Source organism: Tympanuchus pallidicinctus, unplaced genomic scaffold (assembly GCF_026119805.1).
Source record: "Tympanuchus pallidicinctus isolate F22 unplaced genomic scaffold, pur_lepc_1.0 scaffold3, whole genome shotgun sequence".
NCBI classification, from domain to species: domain Eukaryota; kingdom Metazoa; phylum Chordata; class Aves; order Galliformes; family Phasianidae; genus Tympanuchus; species Tympanuchus pallidicinctus.
The window spans coordinates 4,681,333-4,700,644 of NW_026294747.1; the positions used below are offsets into that span (position 1 = coordinate 4,681,333).

At 39.3% G+C, this 19,312-nt stretch overlaps 1 protein-coding gene across 1 annotated transcript in view; it reads right to left on the reverse strand.

The window, feature by feature from the left end:
* Positions 1-11,307, reverse strand: part of PPFIBP2 (PPFIA binding protein 2) — a 92,524-nt gene extending 81,217 nt beyond the window's left edge. Inside the window, exon 1 of the mRNA XM_052694332.1 lies at positions 11,191-11,307. The gene's annotated coding sequence lies outside the window, so the exon portion shown is untranslated. The remainder of the gene's footprint in view (positions 1-11,190) is intronic.
* Positions 11,308-19,312: the final 8,005 nt, after the last annotated feature.

The following is a 19,312-nucleotide window of genomic DNA, read 5'->3' on the forward strand; positions in this document are numbered from 1 at the left end:
GCTCCTATATTACCAAGAGAGTGCGTATAGCTGCCCACTTTCCATGCCACTATTTTTAGTACCTTCCCAGCCCTATTCCACTTTCTCTCCTATAATATCCCCATTTATCTGAGGAGCAAATCTCTCCTCAGAATCAAACCAATCCATACCTTCTGACTCACTCAATGAGGTGAACGAGACTATGTGTGGCATTCAAGTTTCCAACCTTTAGAAAAATGACACAAAAGAAATACATGATGCATGATACGTGACTGTGAACGCTTCCACACAGAGTAAAAGCAACAGATTTTTACAGAAACAACTCCACTCTGGAGGATTAAAAGAATGGAAAGTGCTAAGTATTGCTTAAAATGAATGGATGAAGTAGGAGAGGGTTGCTAAAGGACACTAATGGATACTGAGACATGTGAGATTCCTTTGTGTTGCACAAAACAGAACAAATAGGAAGATTATCAGAAGAAAACTGACTCCCTGCAATCAAAATAAAGAATTTTCAACCACAAGATTTTCCAGGTAAAAAAAGCTCAGGTTCAGGTTAGGCCGCACAGAGAAACAGTCCAACATGGATGCAACACAACTACTTCTGAATATTTCTCATTATCAAGTGATCTACTTGCGCATCATCTGGGCTATAAAGCTCTGTTCTGAATTTCCCTCAACTTTATCAATGTGATAACAAAAACTTTTGTGAAGTCTGAACTCAGTTTTAGACAAAATTTAAAAAGAGACAGCTTTTTTGATCTTGTGAAATCAAATGCTTCCCCTCACTGAAACAATTTGTGCAGTACTTCAAGAGGTTTAACACGGCCCACCCCGCATCTGTGAGTGTATGTGCTGAGTTCACATAGGCAGGAACTGACCAGTATCAAGTACTTCTACTTTCAAGTACGTTTCAGGTTCAGTAGTTATTTTAGGGAAAGTGACTGTGGGAAACAGAGGAAAAAGTCATACTCCTAGAAACAGCAAACAATTTAAATGATTCGGCTTGGGTTAAAAACATTCCAACTAAGAATAACAAATGGGTCAGTATGGAAAGGACCATATGCCAATATTACTCATCACACCACTGAAAATATAAATTTTACAGCTGCATCAGTTTCATGACTATGAGTATTTTAATTTCAATTCTTTCCTGGAGATTAATGAAAATAAGGGAAAAGTTGTCCTCATGATTTTCTACCTCTGAGTAAAGAAAATGTACAACCAGGAACTAAAATTTATCCACAGCATGTTAAAATCCTGATCTTTCTATTTATTTTACTCCTTTCTATTCAGAATCTCCTAGCAGAAATGGCCAATGAGTAAGGAAGTATCTGTATCAGGTATAATGCCACAGCTGATTTCTAAATTAAAGAATGGTGCATTCTGTCACACTGACTTTTCATACTTAATGGATTAACCTAATTTTCTAATTATGAGTGAAGTAATTATTTAGGGAAGCAATGTTACACATCAATAACTTGACATCCAAAAGCAACATTCAATATTTTTAAAATCCACAGTCCAGAGAACCTTGTAATATCTCCTAGTTGAAGAAACATTATTACAGGTGGCAACGAAAATGTGTTATCCTTTATTCCTGTTTACTCAGCAGACCCTAGAAAGAACACGAATACCAGGATGACTAGAGACAGATTAAGCACCCCTGAAAATAGAAACTGACTTTAGAGGGAAGAAGCAGCAGCCCACAACAAACATGTGACCAGATACGTAGGTCTCCTCAATGAGCTGTTCTATGGAGAAGCTGTATTTTCTCCCTGGAAAATGCATTTAGCTAGGAAAGGACCTTAATAGTGTCATAACGTTGAAAACACTCAAGTGCTCAGCTTTTCTATTTCACTTTCATCTGTGCAAGCTATTAGTGTTCCCACTTTATTGCCATAGCTGGAATGCTTCATGTAACCAAATATCCAGTTTTGACTATGTGGCATGATCTTTTTATAGCTTAAAAACGAGCTCTGAAGTGACAAGCACTGTGCTTCCGTGCAGTAGATACATCCGATAGAACATGAAACAAAAGAGAACCTGGAAATGTTTTTACATTGCACCTTTTATAATCAGTCGTGCCAGGCGTTTTTAAGATCCTACCAACGAAGTTCCTACACATCACATCACGCTGCGCCTGTGGAGCGTTTCAAGGAATTCAACCGGATTCATTTTTCAAATAAATATATTACTTACATTTTAATAGTGACCAAGAAATATTTGCCAAAACAGAAACTATAGTCTAAAAATTGTTCCACCACGTGCTACTACCAGCCCAACCAAAAATTCTTTCATAGGGTTGAAATAAATTTAAAAAACTGCAGTTAGGGTGAATGCTGGAGTAGAAGAGTAATTGAAGCAGTAAGTTGTTAGGGTTACTGTCTCTGAAATAAAATCTTTGAACTGACATAGAAGAGAAATGAAACAGAACCATTTACTTTACACGACCTGAATGTCACTGGAGCAGAGCCAGGAATATCCCGAACAGCAATGAACACCTGAGGGGATACTTAGTGTCAGGCTTTTACATATCCTGTCTCACTTGGGAGCATTTCATGTTTCACTTTTGATCCTATTTCAAAAAAGCGATGGAGTTTCTTGAAGTAATAACTGCATTGTGTATTTAACTGTTTGATAATGCCTTCATAGAGATCTTTTCACTGCAATAACCACAGTGCTAAAAACTTCAGCTTTGAGCTAGCAAAGTTCTCCAATTCCTACCAGCTACCACCTGATTTGTCTTCATTGTCTTGGCTTCTTCTCTCGTCTAATTGGCGACAGAACTAGAGGAAACGGCTTCAAGCTGCAGCAGGGGAGATTCAGGCTGGACATTAGGAAATACTGCTTTTCTGAAAGAGTGGTCAGGCACTGGAATGTGTACCCAGGGAGGTGGTGGATTCACTGACCCTGGAGGTGTTCAAGGAACATTTGGATTTTGTATTGAGGGACGTGGTTTAGTGAGAACTTTTGGTGTTAGGTGGATGGTTGGACTGGATGATATTGAAGGTCTTTTCCAACCCTGGTATTTCTGTGATTCATGAAAAATTCCTCACAAGTTTCTTGCACCTGTGGCCAAGTGACGGTGCGTAAGTATCAACATGATAATAATATTAAAAAAAAAAAAGAAAAACACAAAAATTATTCAAAACATCCATCCATTGAGTGAAATTTATTTTTCTCTTTTTAAGTATAAGGACCACAATTAGAGTTCAGTGTCTTTTTTGAGACTGTTCAGATTGTTCAACAACTGGGTAGAAGCCTTACCATAGATTACCATATTGGTAATTGTGACAATGTGATACTAATTTTATAAGTAAAATTTGATTTGCTATTATATGATTCAGCCCACTGTGTTTCAGTGGTCCTTAAAAACTCCAAGTGGAAATATAAGAGACAGTTCTATTCTTGGCACAAATAGAAGAAGAATCCACGTGCTTGTGACAAAAAATACTGGACTACTGACCTGCCATGAGGAAATTGTTTATTTTCCATTAGCTGTCATTGATACGGTATCGTTTTGGCCCATGACAGGAACAGTTCTTTTTATTTGATTATTTAAGAAAAGCAAATCAAGGACACTCACTACAAAATTAATTTTTACCACCAAGCCACCTAGCACATCAGTTTTATCAGTCTCTACTAATTTGGAAGCTCTGTTTCTGAGTATCCTAATCCGGATTTCAAAGGACATGAGCAGGCACTTGCTCATTTACCAAAAAATGACAAGTGAATCCAAACCAAATTCATTCTAGTTGTACAGGAACAGTTGAGCCACAGCCTAAACCACTGATTGAGCACCTGGGAAAGGACCCGGTCAGCCTTGAGAGCACAGGTGAAAGCAATTCAGCTGTGTGACTGGAAGGGGGGGAGGGTGGCTGCACCGCTCTTAGATCCCACTTAAGGGCTGACTGCCATGGGAGAATAATCTCTTTCTGGAGCTTTCCCCTGTGAACCTAGAATCTTCTGATATGGGTAAGCAATTTTCTTCCCTTATAGCATCTTTCTATTGTGCCAATCCTTCTGTCATTATAGCTCTGGTGAAACACCTTTTCCCATCGTATTCATCTGTCCAATTGCTACACCAGTGCATGAATTTCCTTCCTGTACAAAACAATCTGTTCTGAACACACGCACAGCTCTCTCCATTTTCACAGCCCAAGCAGTTAGTGAAGCGAGAGCCAGATAAGGCATCATTCACAGTCCACAAACCAAATCGAACGTGTTAACGAATTTCCTAACTAGCGGAGAATGCAGTCAAAGCAAAACAGATTCAGACCAACAATTCTTGCAACAATTTTCTAATCCTTAGCCTCATATAAAGCTCTTACAAAATGCAGCGTGCACCGGAGAGAGTACTGGTAAGTAACTGGTAGGGAGTACATTAAAATTTCTTTCACAACATACTACATGATTTTCTGTAAAGCAGGCCAGAACAGACCTTTTTCTTGCAAGAACTGCAAAATAACAACACGTTTCTTCCAGTAAGAAAGAGTTCCACACAATGTGATTTTCCTTTTGCATACTTGAGGTTTGCCAGATCAGACCTTAAACTGTTTTTTCCACCTTTGGGTAAAATTACTGCTTCAGGTACATGTTTGTGTGTGTGCAGTAAGAGCATTTAATGCAGAGTTAACAAGGGTAACACGAGCCCATGTCTGAGTACACGTGCTAAAGCTCCTTCCACATTTCCTTCAGTCTTGCTGTTTCTAGAGTTGTTAATACATGCCCTGAACACATCCCAGGACACAGTGACTAGTTTTGCCATTTTTTTTTCTGTTGATGTACTACATGACCATAAATCTTCCAATGAAACTGTTTAGGGAGTGATGGTATGAACAATGGAAAATGACTCACGCTTGTGTGATTTTTCATTTGCACCCTCACTGCAAAGCGTATGAAGAAGTACTATCAGAAATAAGCCAAAGTACAATTTTGTACCTTATGTTGCACACAAAATCTTGAGATGCATGAAGAAAAGGAATAAACACAATTTCACATAAGAGCTCATTAATTTGTAACTCATAAGAACAGTCCTATGAAGCATATGGGAACACCATCCCAGAATAACTGAATTACAGAGTTGAAGTTAAGAGGTTGGAAGGAACCTCTGAGAATCACCTACTTCAACTCCCAGGACCTTGTTTGTAATAGCACAAATGTTAATGTTGGTTGCAATGTCACTAAGGTGCTGCAAGTTGAGTACGCAGGTAATTTAACAGAAACTCAGCTATGAATTACAGAGGAATAGCATATTTTAATTATAAGATGGAGAACTCTCATGCAATGATGCTTTAATGCATCCTTTAAACACAGTGAATCCAATCCCTGTGAAATGCAGAAACTCTGTTCTCCAGGATGGTTTATTGTTTTGTGTTGTTGTTTTTAATAAACTATTTAGGAATAGGGTTTACCTATCCACTGTCTTCGATAGAGATATTTTTTTTCCTCTTGTGTAGTGAAACATCAGAGTATTTCGATTTGGAAGCCAAATGCATTACATACCTTAATTTATCATCACAGAAATACATCAATAAATCTTACTGCAATGTCATTAAACTAAGATGTTCTCATTATTCATTATAAAGCAGATGTTACAAACTGCACTGCATTTAGCAGAATAAAAATGCCAATGACTATATTACAGGGACAGATTGGCAAATATTTTCCCTTGTTAAACTATGACTTCTGAAAACATACCATGGGTAGTAAATAGTACAGATGGGAAATTATTATTATTATTTTTAATATAAACAGAGACAGAAACAAGAAGGTATCTCCAGGTAAATCATCTCTGAATTTGGAGGACAACCAGATTTGTTTTCAGAAGCAGATAAAGTAAAACATCCATTGCCATTCCATTAGTGCTTGAAATCCAGAGTAGAATTAAGCAGCTTAAATATGTCTCTTGTCAGTTGTTTCTGTAGCATAAAGACAGAGCCAGTAAGTGACTCATTCACCAAATATTCATACAGCATACATCACTGCTTTGAAGAAAACAAGACTCACATTCAGCATTTGATAAGCAACTACATGAATCTGTCTTGTGTCATACAGTGTATCTTACCTTTGATTCCCCTTAACACATTTCACTTCTCAAGCTGTAATGCTATAATGGGATGGAAAGTATCACGATAATAACAGGGTGGCAAAGTCTCTGGCGACAGCAAACGAGGATGAGCCCAAATACAGCAGCCACAGATACAGAAATGAAGGAAAAGACCTGCTTACAACTTGAAGGCCTCAGGCAGGGATCTCTGGCAAGAGACACCATCACCTTCGCTGCCAGCCCTGAAAGGAGGTCTGACAAGGGGTGGATCCTCCACCCTTCCAGTCGCTCAGGTGTGCTGCTTGCACCTGAGCTCCCCCTCCCATCAGGTGCTCCATCACTGATTCAGGCTGTGACTTAGCATTTGCTTTACACAAGTCTAGTTCTAGATTTTGTTGAAGGAAACCCAGGCCTGCTGATCTGTTTTCTCCACATTCACGTCTGCTTCAGGACTTCACCAGCTTACCACTACATCTTTTGGTAATATGTAAAGATTTCTCTTAGAATTAATAGTTCACACTTCTGTCATTTTACATCTCCAGCATTCACATCCATTATTTTCTAGTCCAAACATGATGTCCACCACATGCTGTCTTGTCACCATTCGGTTTCATGTTATTTCTTCTCTCCAAACTAGGAAAAACTGCATTTTCAGCAGTATTCAGCCCTCAACTTTGATCCTCACATCACATTTCAGCTGGATATTTCAGTAAAACAGCATACATTTTATGTGGATATAATACAAAATAAGAATATATTTTATATAGTAATGGCTCCCCGTTATCTTGATTTTCTGCTGAATGATCTACAAATTTTTACTGTCCACTTTAATGGTCTGGGCAAAACACATAAGACTAATTTTGAAGAGCATCTTCATTATCTCTTTACTTTGAAATGTAAGTATAAGACTGCACACTTTCCAATTCTCTGTATAGAAGTGTGTTACTGGTCCTGTACAGAATGTACTCTGCTTCATTGGCAGGAGAGAAGAAAACAAACAAACCCTTAAGAAACAAATAACGAAAGAAAACAAAACAAAACAAAATATACAAAGTGTCAGAATAATTTTATATTTAATCAGTTACTATTTGGAACTTTTGACAGTGACTCCTAGAAATTGAATCTCTTCCCTGATGAGTTTCATTCAGAATATGTCACAACTATAAAGGCAGGAAACTACTCTCAGTTCAGTACACATAAGGAACTACTTAGTAAATAAGCTGCCTCACAATTTCAGCAAGAAAGCTAACTTCAAAGTGAAAAAGAACTGGGGCCTTATGAATTAATCCTTTGTGAAAAATCAGAATAATATTCTTTTTCTCTTTTTGAAAGAGAATGCTGAAAGGTATATTCTAAAGAGATCACTGTGGATTTTACGTATATATACATATGTATATGCAGGAAGCTTAATAGGAAAACTACATGTTAGGACTGTCTTATGTATGTGAAGATATCTATGGGAGATTTTTCTTCTTTAATCAGTATGAAAACACACAGCTCTTTCTCCTCAGCATCTTTAGCTCATAGGTCTTCCAGAAATACTAATAAGCTACACAATACCCATAACAATCTTGCTTTACAGATGATCAAAGTGAATTTTAAAATCCAGGTTGTTGTTAAAGTCCTTTAAAAAACTACACTGTAACTTGGCAGACACGCAGTATAAACAAAATCCACAAACTGAACTACACTGATAACAGTGCTGTTAAGATTAACTTTTCTTTCAGAAAAGAATTACCTTTTTTATTTAACTTCTTTGTTCTCTACATCAGTGGATTGCCAAATAAGAGCAAAGTGCTATTGGGAATTAGCACCTTGGGATTATAGTAAATAAGTCCCATGAGATAGAGCGATAAAAACCAAGTAATTATAGTGTTACAAGGTCACAAAAGACTTGTAATAAAAACATTGTGTTAAAAAATACAGGCAGAGGCATCGAGCTGTGAAAGTACTCTTATATTGTTTCTTCAGTGTGCATCCATTTAAAATCAAAAGAAATAAGAAACACTGTGCTGCATGAAAGGCTGTCAGGAAAGAATTCAAGCCATCATAGTTTATCAGATGCATCTCATCACCTCAGAGCGGGTGAGTCCAGAGGAGGGCCACAGAAATGATCCAAGGGATGGAACACCTCCCCTGCGAGGACAGGCAGAGAGAACTGGGGCTGTTCAGCCTGCAGAAGACAAGGCTCCGGGGAGACATGAGAGCAGCCTTTCAATATCTAAAGGGAGACAATATGAAGGAAGGGGACAGACTCTTTATCAGGATCAGTTGTGACAGGACAGGTGGAAATGGCTTCAAACTAAAAGAGGGGAGATTTAGATAAGCTTTTTGGTTTGTTTGTTGGTTTTTTTTATGATAAGGGTGGCAAGGCACTGGGACAGGTTGCTCAGAGATGTGATGAAAGCCCCACCTTCAGAGATGTTCAAGGTCAGGCTGGACAGGACTCTGAGCACCTGATCTAGCTGTGGATGTCTTTGTTCATTGCAGGGAGCTGGACTAGATGGCCTTTAAGGGTTCCTTCTAACTCAAAAGGTTCTCTGAACCTACTCCATCTACTGAAGTATGGTAACTGATCGTGGTAACTGGTACCTCCAAGGCCAGCATTGCTGGCTAAACTTTATCCGGGAGCTTGAGAATGAGAATTTGAAGATTATATCATAAGAAGTTTACTGAACTCTGAGTGTAAGGGAGGAAATAGAGATTATAAACATCTCCACAGATTTGCACAATGAAATCTCACTAATATACAAGCAATTTTTAAAATTCTTCTCTACTACCATATGTTGTGTTTTTTTACATTACTATTCCTACACTAGTAGTTAGTTCTGGAAAGTTCAGAAAAGACTTGCCTGGGATAGCTTGTTGAATTATAATGTTTGTGTCTATACTGAGTGATCATTATCACAGAACGTATTTCCTTCTGCATAATTTCTCTGCTTTGATAAGCAGTAAATCCTCTGAAGCATACCACAGACATCTAAAGCCACACAGAGGCTCTACATTACCTATGCGAGCCATTAGTTTTCCTAATCTTTCCAGGTCAAGGCCCTCATTTGTTTGAGATGAAAGACAATTCAAAACATTTTTCCTCCCTATCTCTAGTAAAGTGAACTAAGTTTATGAATAGTCTAATAAGAGTGAGAACAGTATCTAGGGATGAGGGCTTTAAGGTTCTGTTGTTTTGTCTTGTTAAAAAGAGAGAGCTGGGAAACAAAGCAAACTGTAAATAAGCGACAAATGAGAGCTAAAGCAAAGCTGCAAGAAGTAAAAAAAGTAAAAACAAAAATTAAAAAATAGAGTAGATCAGCTCCTTGAGGGTTGTCCCTCCCCTCCCCCCACTTTTGCACTCACAACATCATCTCCTCTGCTTTCCTCCTTTGTTATCAAAGCTTTCACTTACTCTCTTCCATCTGTTCTCTGTACATCTTCCACTCATACACACTTCACCGCAGCAAGACGTGCTGTAATGGCTTAGATCCTGCACAGATGATCTAGAGCAGCAGACACTCAGTGGAACAAAACGTGATAGGGGAAAGGGTAGAAAAAAGCCACTCTTTCGCCCTGCTTTGGATCTCTCTCAAACTACAGACTGGAGAAGAATTGATTCAAGAACCCAGGATGCTCTACTTATGCCTTTCCTGCATCCTTAATGTCCTTGCATCCAGCATAATCCTAACACAGATAAGGTAGCTGGAGTGACAAAGATGGCAGCAGCAACGTCCTCTGCAATCATTCCTTCAATTCCTTTCTGAGATAGAAGATAAAAGCTTCAAGGGAACAATGCTCCCAGCCCAATTCCTACCATGCTTCAGCCCAACAGGAGACTAATGAGATTAATCAGTTCCTGCCCCCTCCTTTTAATTTGATGTTTCCCATAGGGCAGAGTCCTAGATATATGACAGATAAATGCTATTTTGTCAAGCCTCTAGATTATTACCTGGCGTGACAAATGAAGCATTTAAGATTTGGGAAGGGACGCTATTGCTAGTTTGAGAGTTATAGGCACATCATGAATGTCAACAACAGATACAAACATTAGCTATTTATGGCAAGATTAATCTTGAGTTCAGCTAAAGTCTCATTTTGGGGCCTTGACATCATTTTTCTCTCTCCCATATTCATATGTCCAAGCTTGTTCAGGTTTATCCTTATTTGACCTTTCCCTCTTCTGCTATTATAGGTTCTCCTTCAAGCATTTCTCCATTAGGAAAATGCAATGAAGCTTGCAGAGCAGATCCAAGTCCAAGTCAGGAACACAAGCAAAGCGTATCAGTATATCTGGAAGGCTGAGATTCAGCCTTCTTCACTCCCCCAATCTACTCCCTCCAGATTTCCATACGAGTTTCAGAATGAAGCTCTTCATGCACCTGCTCACATACTGCTACTCCTTGTTTAAAAAAGAACAGAAAAGTCAGGCAGAAAAACACCCCTCACTGTTCCCTCTCCTATCGAACCCCTGCAATTGAAAATCATCATAAAGACTACGGAAATACCATGTGTTGTGCATGCAAATCGCCCGGAGCACACGCTGCACTCCACCCGCAGGCGGTCAGATCCACCAGGCTGCCACTTGAACATCTCACACCGCTCCACACAAAACCAAACGCAAGTTGGCACCTAAAAGCATACGGTCACTTATCACCCTCACAGGTGCAGAAAGGGAGATGCTTTCATCTTATCAGCGTGACAGCACGAGCGGTGAGCCCTCGGACGGGGATCACTTGTCATCCCACGCACTGCCCTCCGTTCTCCCGCACACCGCCAGTCCCGTCTCCCAGCTGCTCCTTCACAGCGGCCCCCCCTCCCGAGGCGGCTTTTCGCTCGGGGCCGCGGCTGCGCCCGCCTGTCACCACCGACAGCGTTTCCAAGCTCCATGTCAGCGCAACAGTTTATTTATTGAACCGCCGCTGCAGCTCTAGTTTCAAAACTTCTCTCCCTGCGAGAATAAACACCGCAGGACCTCAAAACCGCATCTATTTAAAAACCTTTTCGAACAGCACGGAGCCCTTAACTCTTCACACCGTTAAGAACACACTTCAAAGGAGAAGCGGCAAGCACTGCAGCCCCATCCGCGGCAGCGCTCCCGGAATATTTCCTGATAAAAACCAGCCGAACCGCCCCAGAAAGAGCCGGCAGCCCCCGCCCCGCTGACTTACCTCCAGCCGCCGCCTCACCACCGAGCCCACGCCGGCAGCGCCCGCATCTACAGCCCGCCCATCAAGCAGTGCCCGCCCGGGGGACCGACCTGCGCGGTGGCGCAGCTGGAGCTCGCGCCTCGCTCCCTTCACGAGCACGAGGAGCGGTACCGCGATAACTTTTCCGGTCATGTTCCCGCCCAGACAGGTCACCCGTTGAGGCGCTTACGCGGCTCTGTCACGGTGTGCTTTTGCCGGGCACCTCTGCTTACACGGGCTTTACAAGGAGCCGACCGGGCAGTGGTAAGCGTTTAGCAGAAAGTAAAGAGTTTCGAGTGCTTATAATAAAAACGCACGCCTTTTGCTCTTTGTGGAGCATTTCCATTTCAGCAGGCCTCTTGCAGCCTCACCTCTGTGATACTGTTCACTTCCAGCTAGATAGCCTAAGCTTATTTAACACACCTGATGCTTTCATATGATTACGTTACTTCCAATTTTATTTTCCCAATTTTATTGTAGATAATACCCAACTGTAGATTATACCCAATTTTATGTAGAAACATTTACGCAGAATCACAGCACTGTAGGTGAAGGAAGACATGGCCTAGTCCAGTCCCTGTACCAAACCAGCCTCTCTATGCTAGGTTTCATAGGAAAGCATTGAGATAGGTCTTCAGTATCTCCAGAGAAAAAGCCCACAACCTCTTCCCATTTCCCCTGGGCCCTGTGAATAGCTGCATACAATTTCAGTATTTTCTTTAAGCTTATGCATAATGTTGAGACTTTGAGTCATGGAACAGATTTTCCTAGTAAAGAATTGGATCTCAGTGTCAAAGCAAACATGCCCAAAAGTGGGGAAGAGAGAAAATGGGAGGCAGAAATCCTTTTCAAACATCTCTGAACATGCTAAAGAATAATTAAAATTGGCAAGAATCCAGAGGCTGGGTTTGGCTTGCTTTTGAATTTTTCTTTGTCTACCTCTCAGTTTTGAGGTAATCATATTAAATAGGTCATATGGAGGTGTGGTCAACTTTATAATGTTTGATAGCGCATATCTTTCACAATGTGGATAGCAAAAACTATTACTATAGCACTGCTTGTTGCAGTATTGTTTCACTGTCAGTGGAGTTTGGATCCTCCTGGGCAAATCCCAGAAATTTTTTCAACACCATTTTTTCTTCTTTTCCCCAGCTAGCCTTGCTGACTAGTTAGGGATGTGCCCAGGTGACTTTCCACATGATGAAAGCACCATCTGGGAACTCACATACCCCTTTACAGCTATGTAGCTTTGTTACCTCCTCTCTTGTTCACAGCTGAGCTGGAATTGTTGAGGCCCTGCTGGTACATCCCCAGGGCATGGCCCAACCTGAGTTTTGTGAAGGGACAGGACTTGGAACAGAGGCTGTGCAATTACTGCTGCTCACTTGGGTAGCAGTGAAGGGTAGAAGCACAGAATTTGAGTGGCACAAAGTGCAAAATACAAAATGGCATCCTGCCATTGCTGCAGAATTCACTTGTTATCATTTTACATCATTATCTATGATGCATGGTTTGCTCACACTTACACAACATACCATTGGAGAGAATCCAAATTTTGGGCTAACTTTAGTGTGTTGTTCCTGTCTATACTAAGTTGTGTTGAATGCCATTTTCAAAAAAGTGGTTTAATTCTATGTCTCTCCCTCACTGTAGCAGTTTGCAGAGGCTCTACTTCAGCTGTCCTGGCCTATTACCAGGCTAATTACCATTCCATAAGTCCCTTCTTCAGTAAGAGTGGTTTCTTTCTGCAGTAGTGCAGACATATTACTGTCACAAAGCTAGCACTGTGTCAAGTCTTTGCATCTCATATTTAACAATGAAGCTCATTCAGGGAAAGCAGAATCATCCTCATCAAAAAAGACCTATGAAAAAAACAAGCAGGGAACCCGGAAGAGAACACTGCTGGATAGTGCTTTAAGGACTGTTTTCATTTCTTCCATGTTTGAAATCAGTGCAGAGATGTCTGTCAGCTCCCAGGTGTTGCTCTTTAACAATTTGTCTCACCAAGATATAATTACCATGGCACTGCAGTCCAGATTGCTGTTATGTTTGCTGAAATGTTTTTGAAAATCTTAAAATTAGGGTTTATTAAAGAGAGTAATTACCTTCCAGAAATGTAGATAAAATTCAGTCCCAAGAATTCTAGTTTTTTTTAACCAACTACTTAAGAGTACTTAGAAGAGATGTCCCCCTTCATGTAGTTTCTTTTTTTCTTTTCTTCCCAGAAGATAATTAAAATAAAGGTTAGCCACAATGTAATTTCAGTTCTTTCCCTGAATCACAACAGTCATTCGCAGGCTGTGTTTTATATGAAACATCAACATTAAAACATAAAGCATAAATATCAAGATGCAGGACTGGAAACTACGTGCACAGTGTAACTTCTTGTCTCTGAAAAAAGAACCAGTTTTTTAAATACTCAGAGGTTTCCTTTCATGTAAATTTGGTCAAATAAGCTGCAGACTGGAAATCATGGAGTAGACAATCCTTCCCCATTGACTCCATACAGCTAATCCATAATGTTTCATTAGAAAACTTACCCTGCCTTATCTTTAAGAGAGATTTGTTGCCAGGTATGTTACCAGTTTTCTCTGCACAGGTGGAAAGCATTCTCGCACTCTTTGAAATGTTTTTAAACATATGTCCATTGAAAATGAGTAAGATTTGTTGCTTTCTTTTCTTTTTTTTTTTTTTTTTTTTTTCTCCTGTTTTCCTGGCATTATTTAGTAGACTTAAGGTAAAATATTTTAGATGAGAGTTTAAATAAAAATAGTTTGTCTCTGCATAAAATTAATCTTGAAGTCTTACTGGACAAGTAGAGATATTTGTATAACACCAAACTTACTATTTTTTCCCCTCTATTTAGAACACCATCTTTTCAATTATCTTTTGTTAAGGCAGATGAAATACATTAATTTTGATTGCTTTGCATATAGTTTTCCTAGAGAATACTAAAGATTTTTTTTCCAGTCTTCTGTTTATATTCCAAAAATTTTAAATGGGCAGTTCATGAAATGCTTCTAGAAATGTACCATTACTTTCATTCAGCATTTTAAAACACATTTAAAAGAGCCATTGATCTGGCCACTAGTTGGGATTTTCTGTCAGACAGCTGTAACTACCTAAGTTTTGCCAGTAGCGCTACAAGGTCCTAGCTCCACCTAGCGTTCATCTTTTAGAAGAGGTATGAACGATCTCGAGAAAGTGCTCAGAACGAACAAATCTTGGCTGCCAGGTGATGGCTCAGTCTGTATGATTTGTAGCTATTTAAGGGTTGGCAATCCTACCGTAGTACGTGAAATGTGCTCAGTGGAGGGCAGGTGCAGCTTTTTCAGGCAGGCACGGCTGTTCAAAACATCTGCCTCCAAGTTCATTCTCACCATCAGGCAGAGGCCCTCTTAATATAGATTGGAAAATGAAACTTTTACTCTAAGCTGCTCTGAGCTCACACATAGAGACTACGTTACCACATAAACTGTTATTCCATTTCCTATATACCGAGGCCATTTGGAGTCATGGGACTCACTTTGTCAAACTGAACTCTCAGTGCTGTGCAATTTGGTGTTTGTTCAGATTTGTTTGAATTTTTTTTGCATGGTGGAAAAAGAATACATGCTAGAAGGTAATTTCAATATCAAAACATTGTTAAGCGGTTTCTTTAGCACGAATATCCACAGTTCTATTAAGCACTGGCAAATGTTTCCAGCTAGCATTTAGGCTTGAGTCAAGTAAGATATACCTTCTGTGACTATTTAAAAGTTTTCTTCTTTAATCCTCTAGCTTCAAACATAGGAGAGCCCATAACAACAGGATAATTCCAAGTTTGTCTTACCTGCATATTTTGATGTGGAAGGCGAAGGTCTGTCTTTATTCTTTTTCCAGACAGCACTCTTGATCACTTCTGACTTTGATGGTTGTGACCCTGCAGTTCTTTGTCTCACTATCATACAGATGCAGAAGCTATCACTTTCTCTTTGTTTTAGAGAAAATCCTCAAACACCTACAGTATATTTCATTTGGTATCACAATTCATTTAGTCTGGTATAGCAAAATATATTTTACTTAGCTACAAAAGCAAACCACGATGTGAATCTTGTTGCAGCTCCCAGGCAGTAAAGATTAGCTTTTAAGCTTTCACCTGACCTCTGGTTTTGCAAGAGCAGGCAAGGTCAGTTAGTGCGACTCAGCTGAGGTGCAATAACTCAGTCACATGCCTGAGCTCTCAGATTGTTTACTGTTCAGCTTTCTTTTGTTCGTATTTTCTGATGTTTGCTAAAATATGTCTCCACAGAGTAAAGAAACAGTACTTTCTATGGAAATTTTAGAAAGATCAGGCAATATGTCAGGTATAATGAAGTCTTTGGCTGATACATGTCTTAAAATTATCTTAAAGTTCAGCCTGCCAGCAGTTACTAAAATCTACCACAGGAGAACTCCAACAAGTCTACATCTGATCTCCAACAGAAAGGTAGTAGGTCTCTAGTTATAATCGTTGCCTTGGATCCAGTAATTGATAACCTGCAAGTGTGTGCCTTAGCATGAGTAGCTTGGAAGTTTTTAGTGATTAGCCATGACTGATATTTAAAAGGAAATCCTAGATTTTCAGATTCCTTGGGGGCTTGTCACCTGTACCATACAAAATGTACATTTCCTGTCGTAGTGGAAATGCTAAGTCATGGCCTGAACCAGTGATTGAGCACCTGGTGGGAAGGCAGGGCCACTCCAGGAGAGCTGAGCTGCATGCAGTGCATTTGAGAGACTGGAAGGGTTGGAGCCAGGATCCACCTCTTCCCAGACCTCCCTTAAGTGTTGGCAGTGGAGGTGAGGGTATCTTGCTTCAGATCTCTGTGTACATGAGGTCTTCTGAGTGCTAGTGGCTTCCGTCCCTTATTTGTGTCCCTGACTGTTGTATTTGATACAATACAATCAAAAGTGAGCCAATCCTCACTTGCTGGTTTTTCTGAAATTGAAGCTCGCACATGAAATGTGTATTTTTCTCTCTATTGCACTGCAGAATTTCAGCAGTTCATATATATATATTTTTTAAAAGCTAATGTCTTTAGTGTGTTTGTTCTGTCTTCAAACAGTAGGCCTTACTGATAAGTGTCTACATCTTGGTAACCATGACTAGCTTTTTGGAAATAAAAGGAAATATATGTTAAGTTTTTATGTTTAAATTAACTGCTATAGGAAACTGAACATATAGTAAAAAAAACCTGCTACAAACACTTAAATTTTATTTATATTACCCATAAACTTCAAAACTAGTTGTTAAGAAACTAGACTTCAGACTTTATAGCATATCTGATATAAATTGGGAAGAATTAGTGAGGGTTGGTAACGTCAGCCATATGAAAAACTTCCTTTCTTCTGTAGGGCCAAAACAAATCACCTTACTGTTTTCACTCTAATTAGAGTGCATATCTAATGTACTTGATGGCTTCTGCAAGATACACAGATCTCATTTTAAAGTTGTGAGGAAACCTGTGTTGCAGGTGACTTCTGAATCTTGTGATTTCACACTGATTGCAGCTACACATAAGGTTATGAATATGCTCATATCTGCTTAATAATTCAAACTGTTTCTTCTGTGCTATGCCTTTATTTCTGTAAGTTCAAATGGAAATCTGAAAGGAGCACCTGAGTATCAACCACTTACTAGTGCAATAATAAACGTATTCTTGTTGCTGTTGCTTAAGGTGGTGACTTTCTGTATGTAGATTGAATTGTGACTCACGTGTTCAACCTGGGAAATAATTCAGTTTTTCTTATTGCATACAGGTTTTTCTTTCTGCAAATATTTATGTGCTTTTCAGCAGATAAGACTTGCCTTTGGGTTCCTTTAAAAAACACAATTGTAATGTTCAGTAATAAAGGCTAGTTCATGATTCACCAAGAATCTAAAATGCTGAATTTATTCATTACAATTGTATAAACATGCACAAAGAAAAGACATATTTGCTTCCCTGAAGTAATGGGATGAACAGGGATATGAATTCAGCTTTGAACTTTCCTTGCTTGTGTACCACTAGCTATCAGAATTCTATTCCTGTGGATGTAGCACATTCCTTTTCAAAAAGTATTCATGTCTTGTTTATGAACATTCTTTGTTGTTTTTCTTGGACAGTCAGCCATCTGGTGTTTGATTGTTTTGTGAGAGAAAAAACAAGTTCATCTGCATAGGCATGGTCAAGGATGAAAAGTAAATGTGGTTGTTATGAATAAGAACAGTTGAATTCAATGTAGTGAGTAACATTAGGTAAATATAGCAGCAGACATAGTAATCTGCATATACACTTCACCAAACAGTTTGGTTTACATGGAGTATGTTTAACCTGCTATTTCTTTGCCTTATAGCCCTTTTAAAGGGAGTCACTAAAGCTATGGCTTGCGAAATCAGCTACAGTTTAATTGTGCCACCTGCATTTCGGTGCTATATCTGATAAACCTGTAGGGGTTTATGTTGCAGGAGTAGCTGGATGATTGTGCGTTGGAAAAAATGTTTTCTTTCTGACTGTAAGATAAGCTTAAGTTGAACAGTTGTACAGTGTGGATCTGGGAGTTGGCATTAGTGATCCTTGGGGGTCCCTTCCATCTTGGGAGGTTCAATTTCACATGCAAACCTGTAGAGGTATGAATTGAAAGTTTTATCTTTGTGTGTCTGTGTGCTCTTGCTTTTTTTTCCTGTTTGTATGTGCATTTGTGCTTGTCAAAACAGAAATATACAAGTTGATAATACACAACAATAATAATAGGTAACAGTATACAACATTTTAAATGAACTTAAAATTACTTGGGTAGAACAAACGTACATCCTTTATATCTATGGAAGAATTTTTAAAACAGAACAAAACAAACAAACAAAAAACCAAAAAAAGACACCTGGAGAAAAAAAAGCAAACATACAAACAAACAAAAAAAAATCCATTGTTTTTTGTATGTTTCATGAGAAAAACAAAATTCAAAATACGTAACGTAAGATGATATTATAAATTTAAGAACTTAATTTTGGTATTTGAAACTTTTTTTCTCGTTGTAGTGACCAATTCCAAAATGGTGGATTCAATACATGTAGTGAAAATGTGGAGTCATCACCTGAAGCAGTGATTGAGCACCTGGTGGGAAGGCAGAGCCAACCTAGGGCAGCTCAGGTGCAAGCAATGCACTGCATGCCTGGAAGGGATGGAGCCAGCACCCACCTCTTCTCAGACCTCACTGAAGGGCTGGCAGTGGAGGTGAGGACATCTCATCTGGAGATCCCTGCATACCTGAGGACCTTGCAAGCCTTCTAAAGGTAAGCAGTTTCTTTCTCTTATTTCTGTGCCTACTGCAATCGCATTTAAGCAGATCCTTGCTTACTGTAGCTGAAGACCTTGTTGCTCTGCTATCTCATGCTTCCTATTATGTTGTAATATATAAATTGCTTATGCTAAAAAAAATTACTGAAGTGCTTTTTAGACCTTTTTAGGAGTTAACACTTTGCATAGTGATGTATGCTCTGAGCATACTGCAGTTCCAATTGGCTCTGCAATTGAAATCACTGAATGCAGATGACCACTTCTTATGTGGACTCAGGAAAGAAGCTAAGACTTAAGGATTTAAATCAGTTTTTTTTTTTGTTTGTTTTTTTTTAAACCTATTCAAAATACAAACCAGCAAAATAACCCCAACAACCAGAAAACCAAACCTACAACTTTTGTGTACAAGTTGCTTCTACCAACTGCAGATGTGGCACTGGAAAGTTGCTTACATCTTGTAGATACATTAAAATTGCTTGTGGACAAATACATGTGGAAGCAAAAAGCCAAAGTAAACCTCTGCAACTCCTAGAGGGAAAAGCGTCTTATCTACATGAGAAAATACCATTTTCAATTTGAATACGTGCACAGGAAATTACACTGACACTTTGCCTTCTAATCTTCTGTTATGGTAAATGGGCAGTGATAGTGGAAGCAGTTTAGGACTAGGCCTTTAAAGTAAAAATCAATTGGGCAGACTCATGAAAAAAGAAGTCTTTAGTGATCTTGAGACAGAGAGAGTCCCTCTGGCACGAATCGTTAAAGCACAGTTAAAAGTGCGCAGTGTTCTTATGCTCTTTTTTGGT